Source organism: Oryctolagus cuniculus, chromosome 8 (assembly GCF_964237555.1).
Source record: "Oryctolagus cuniculus chromosome 8, mOryCun1.1, whole genome shotgun sequence".
Lineage (NCBI taxonomy): Eukaryota > Metazoa > Chordata > Mammalia > Lagomorpha > Leporidae > Oryctolagus > Oryctolagus cuniculus.
The window spans coordinates 28,503,396-28,509,648 of record NC_091439.1 but is presented as its reverse complement, the minus strand read 5'-3'; the positions used below and the strand labels follow the sequence as shown (position 1 = coordinate 28,509,648).

The window sequence follows — 6,253 nt, the reverse complement described above, 5'->3', positions numbered from 1 at the left end:
TGAGCTATTAAAGGAAACAACTTCTTCAGAATTATAAAATAGGTTTGGGGTTGGGGTGAGTTGTGAGCTTTGTCTTAGAAATAATCCTTTAAGGGCCGGCGCCGTGGCTCACTAGGCTAATCCTCCGCCTTGCGGCGCCGGCACACCGGGTTCTAGTCCCGGTCAGGGTGCCGGATTCTGTCCTGGTTGCCCCTCTTCCAGGCTAGCTCTCTGCTGTGGCCAGGGAGTACAGTGGAGGATGGCCCAAGTGCTTGGGCCCTGCACCCCATGGGAGACCAGGAAAAGCACCTAGCTCCTGGCTCCTGCCATCGGATCAGCGCGGTGCGCCGGCCACAGCGCGCCGGCTGCGGCGGCCATTGGAGGGTGAACCAACGGCAAAGGAAGACCTTTCTCTCTGTCTCTCTCTCTCACTGTCCACTCTGCCTGTAAAAAAAAAAAAAAAAAAAAAAGAAAAGAAAAAAAAAGAAATAATCCTTTAAATCAAAGACTTCTTCTTCCTGGAGGACAAAGAAAAGACTGGTAGCTAGATTTTACTCACATGCCTAAAACAAGAAACACCCAATACATCTTGATGTGTTCATAATTGGATGGAAACCTTCCCTTGTAGAACTGATAAGGCTACTATGTATTAAAGATTTTGCTCTCTGAAAGAGTCCCTCAGTTTGGACCTTTTTTTTAAGATTGATTGATTGATTTGAAATGCAGAATTACAGAGAGAAAGGAAGATATATATATATATATAGAGAGAGAGAGAGAGAGAGAGAGACCTTCCATCTACTGGTTTACTCCCCAAATGGTTCATTACCCAGGGCTAGACCAGGCCAAAGCCAGGAGCCAGGACCTTCAACTGGGTCTCCCAAAAGGATGAAGTGGCCCAAGTACTTAGGCAATCCTCTGCTGCTTTCCCAGGCCATTATCAGGGAGGTGGATCATAAGTGGAACAGCAAAAACCAGAATCACTGCCCATAATGGATTCCAGTGTCACAGATGGTGGCTAAACTTGCTACACCACAATGCTGGCCTCAGTTTGTGTTTCTTAAGAGACTCCAAGGTAACAAAGGACCCTCGTTCTTGAAGCTGTCAATAAAGAAGTCTCTAAGGTGATAAGGATACAATATCATCTCCATTGTGTTGTAAGGCCTTAGTCATCAGAAAAAGTAGAAAAGACTAATGGCCTCCTCAACAGACACCTCAAGAAGCTATCTCAAGAAACTCAACTTCCATGGAACCCTACTTCCTATGGCCTTAGTGTCTGTCATAAAAACTCCATGTAAGATAGAGTTGAGTCTTCTTGAAGTGCTATATGATCATCATTTCCTTGCTCATTCCTTCCTAGAAGACAATTAGACCTCATGCTGATCACATCCATCATAGCACTTGTCGAATTCCAACAGGTCATAAAGGAGTCCCAGAGACAGAATCCAGGGGATAGGAAGCCTTACATACAGACCAGGAGATTCGGTGTTAATCAAGGCCCTTCCAACTCACTCTTCCTCTTTGGAGAGGGTTGGGAGCGACAATCTGCCATGGATTTTTCTGTTCCCATTGTGGTAAAAGTTTCTGGATTGGACTCCTGGATCCACCTTTCCTGATTGAAAACCTGGGATCCTAAACCAACTTTAGAGTTGATCCTGGAGGATTACTTCAGCACCTCCATAGAAGATGAGTATTCCTTCTAAGTCACCAACAACGCTCTTTATTCTGTCATTAAGGTGTGTGGCAGAAGCTCTTGCTTGTTTTGAATCTAGTGAATCTAAATACAGCCCATCCTTGCATTATCTGGACGATATGTGTTATAGTAGTTTGTGGAGTAAATCAAACACTAGAATTAAGTTTTCACTTTAGACTTTGGATGAATAGCAGAAAGAGATTTCAATTGATTTGGATGCAACTCCTTTCTTTCTCCATTTCAGTGCATTGAAGAGTATAACTTGAACTTACTATAGAGCCAGTTTAACCTCTGCTTGTGCTGAGCTGAGTGCTTTTCTTTGTTTAAATTAGATATGAGGATATTTGTTTTCATTTTTTAAATTAACCTCAGATGTTTTCATTATAATTTCTGTAACCTACCCCAAGCCTCATAGTCAAGTGCCATTGAAATGACACCCAGAGCATGAAAGAGTCTTGCTACGCTCCATTTCTCAAGATGAAACTTGTTTTCTATAAGACTTAGTAACTGACATCATTGCTTTCATTTTTTTTTTTTTTAATTTTGTCAGGCAGAGTTAGACAGTGAGAGAGAGAGACAGAGAGAGAGAGAGAGAGTTATAGACAGAGAGAGAGAGACAGAGAGAAAGGTCTTCCTTCAGTTGGTTCACTCCCCTAAAGGCCTCTACAGCTGAATCCAGGAGCCGGGTACTTCCTCCCAGTCTCCCATGTGGGTGCAGGGCCCATGCACTTGGACCATTCTCCACTGCCTTCCTAGGCCACAGCAGAGAGCTGGACTGGAAGAGGAGCAACCGGGACTAGTACCCGGCACCCCAACTGAGACTATAACCCAGAGTGCCAACGCCACAGTCGGAGGATTAGCCAAGTGAGCCTTGAGCTGTGGCACCGGCTATCATTGCTTGCTTGCTTGCTTTCTTTCTTTCTTTTTTTTTTTTTTTTTGTCTACCACTTCGCACTTTATTTTTTTTCTTTTTCTTTTTTTTTAACTTTTATTTACTGAATATAAATTTCCAAAGTACAGCTTATGGATTACAATGGCTTCCCCCCCCATAACGTCCCTCCTACCCACAACCCTCCCCTTTCCCACTCCCTCTCCCCTTCCATTCACATCAAGATTCATTTTTGATGCTCTTTATATACAGAAGATCAGTTTAGCATACATTAAGTAAAGATTTCAACAGTTTGCTCCCACACAGAAATATAAAGTGAAAAATACTGTTTGAGTACTAGTTATAGCATTAAATCTCAATGTACAGCACACTAAGGACAAAGACGCTATTGGTGCATCTAAGAGTACCACCTTCCTGGAGTGAAAGGAAGGAAAACTTGACAATTAACTCAATAGTATCTTTTGGGCAGTGTCTCTTATGGTAACTTTGCAGACACTTTTATTTAAGGGAAAAATTTAAGTTGGTAGACGTGAAATATTTTGCTAAGCTTGTAGAGAAGGGGAAAAACCTCATATTACTTAAAGGGAAAAGTAAATTTTAGCAGTTAACTTCTTTCTTAATGTCAGGACAGATCTTATTTTACAGTAAACTGGGGAAACAGAAACATGAAAGGGAAAGGCAAGCAAGCTCATACATTAATCTTGGTAAGGTCCAGGGGGTGGGTAATTTAGTATGTGTGAGGCATGAGTAATGATGATGAGTTCTTGAAGGACTGAAATCTGTTTGGAGGAATCTGGCCCTAAGGAGCTTAAAGCAAGAAGAAGTCACTAGTGGTTTATAAAATTTGGATGAGAGTCAACTCCCTGAAAAGAGTTTAGGATCAGTGGAGAAGATCCTGCTTCTAAGGGTCCAGGTTCTTACTCTGTCCACAGAAGGAGTCTTAGTTTCAGGTGAAGCAAAATGTTAACAATGCTAGAAATTTTATTCCTCAAAGAATCTGAACCCCAGCCCGAAGGAGGAAGGATAGTTAAAATAGTATTATTTATCAAGGTTGGTATTTATGATGAATAGTGATTTTAATAAACCATTAAACATAATGATGTTTATTTATGTTATAACTCTTGGATGCTACTAAATAAACCAGCATTCAGACTATAACCAGGCTGTTGATTATTTAAAAGGTTTTTATTGGATTTCTGGGGAGCAGGCAACAGCAGGATGTGTGCCGTTGGGTCCACCCTGGCAGGGCTTATCTTTACCACCAACATCTCATGGCAGGGGTCCTGGAAGGCATGTGGGTCCCATCAGCCACCCTGTTGTACTTGTACATAACCACTTAAAGAATGAAATAAATGTTCTTTGAAAATCCTAAAAAAGGATAAGTAAATATTTTATATACTTTCCTTCACAAGCTTGCATGCCTGAATCCCATCACCAAGCTGCAGTTATTTTGGAAATAGCACTTGAGATGGTATTTCTTTTCATCTTACTGTTCACCTTCTTATCTCCATTAACAGTAGGATGCCATGGCTAGCTTTTACTTGGCATTTACCCTATTGACTGTATACAACACAATGAAGGCTTATAAACATTCCCTTTATTTCCAGGGACACGATCATAACAACTCCCTGGGAGAAAGACCTGGAGTGGTATACTATACTCTCTTTACAAAGGCCTCCTTTGGTTTGTCACCATCCCTACTTTGGAAAGATCTATCTTATATTTCACTCTTACAGTTCAACAGGGATGGTAGGCTATGATGAGCACTATACATGCTCAAAAAACCTCTATTAACTCATTGTGTTCTGTGGCCTTGTGTTCTGTGGCCTTGCAAACTAATTGGACATTAGCCATCTTCAACTCCCAAAACTGTCAGAACATACACATTATTAAATTACTAATACATCCATGTTGAAGAAAAACTACAGATTTTAAAAGACAATATCAGGTTCATAGATATCCTAAGTGAACAGGCAGGCTCAAGTCCTACCTGGGTATAGTCCCTCATCTCCTTTTTAGGGCTCCCTTACATAAAAACATGAATGGTTGCCTTTGTAGTTCCTCTTTGCATTTTATGTGTTATTGCTTATGTTTTGGCCTGCTATATTGGTTGCATGATGGTGAGGGTAATGGAAATATATGATTTTTCCCTCATTCCTATATCTGACTAGAGCCTGGTTAACACTGAGAAAGATAGTTGGCTGGACTGTATTCCTCCACTGTACTCCCACCTTTGGTCACAACCCTCCTCCATTCCAGTCCTGGCACTAAGGGTTTAAAGCCCTGGAGGTAGAATGTTACTATGTAGGGGTCAGCCAAATGTACTCACTGGAAATTTCTACCCCTGGGCAGAGCACCTACATCAGGAACAGATAGAAGACCTGCAGGAATGTGAGAGGCACATGTGCAGGCTTTTCTAGCTGCAGCTGACTAAAGAGAAAGGAGAAATGGATTAACAAGTGCTTTCGTCGTGCCCAAGTTGACAGTTTTGGCAAGTAGGCCGTATCTTCAAAGAAGGATCAACAGAAGGTCATGTAAGCCATAGATTAAATAGCCAGGCATTTCCAGCGTCAAATTTTGAATCACAAAGTGAGAAGGAATGTTCCAAAAGAAAGTTAGTGAGTGTTGGAGAAGGGTTATGTGGTGGATACAAATAATAGATGAGTTACATAGTAGATAAATTATGGGTTACAGAATAATACTAGTTAAGTCAATAAACTCATGGTTTATAACCCTAAGCCTACACTGTGAAAGTATAGGCATCCAGGGAAAATTGCATATTACATGTTTAATACCAGTTATGTCCAGAAAATTCATGTATGGCCCTCATCCATGGGCTACTTGGTGAAAGTCCAGAAGCCCAAGGAAGAGCCTAAGTGAAATTCTTTGCACATGGGGAGGTAGAAACAAGGATATCTGCTCTCCTCTTTGGTTGACAAGAATGCCTCTCACCACTTCTCTATTCTCTTACAGATGGGGAAATGACCTTCATTTCCACGTGGCTTACCTTTAGGATGTACTTTCAACAACTGGTTGCAGTTTGACCCCTTGACTTTAAAGAAGTAACAGCTAATTTTTCTTTGTCGCATTACCTGAGTACTATATAAATTAGATGGCCAGGAAGTTTGTAGGAAAATGGGACTTTAAATTATAATAATATCTCCTTACAACTAGATCTGTTCTGCAATGAGCATGGAAAATGGACAGAATCCCCTTATGTATAAGCCTTTAGTATGTTCTCTTTCTCAATTCAGTGTCTGACCAGAGACCTGTTGGCACTGAAAGTGAGGTGCCCTTCCCCAATAAAAGAAAATCATGAGCTCTGCAAAAAATTTGGGTGGAATCAGCTTTGCTAGCAACAATCAGGAAACTATTTATGTTTATTGTCAAATGCATTATAGTTAAATGAATTGTATTATATTAAAGCAATGGTAATAAGTACCACAATGTAGACAAAGTAAAATTTTATATAATCATGTAGTGAATATCATAAATACAAAGGTAAATAAAATAAAATGTGAACATTTAGTTATATAAAATACTAAAAGTCATAACAAATTGTGATGCTGGAAGTCCATTTTAGGATTGTAAATACAATGATTGGAATTCTCTGGGATGCTGATTCAAGCACTTCACTCAATTTGTTGAAATGCATTGAGCTGTACACTTGTCCTATGTGTATTTTAAAGGAATAT

At 40.4% G+C, this 6,253-nt stretch overlaps 1 long non-coding RNA gene across 1 annotated transcript; it reads left to right on the top strand.

Moving 5' to 3' along the window:
- The first annotated feature begins 1,418 nt into the window (after positions 1-1,418).
- Positions 1,419-5,871, top strand: LOC127483270 (uncharacterized). Its single transcript, XR_007909399.2, has 3 exons — positions 1,419-1,712; positions 4,911-5,092; positions 5,532-5,871. It is a non-coding gene; the product is annotated as an uncharacterized lncRNA (long non-coding RNA).
- Positions 5,872-6,253: the final 382 nt, after the last annotated feature.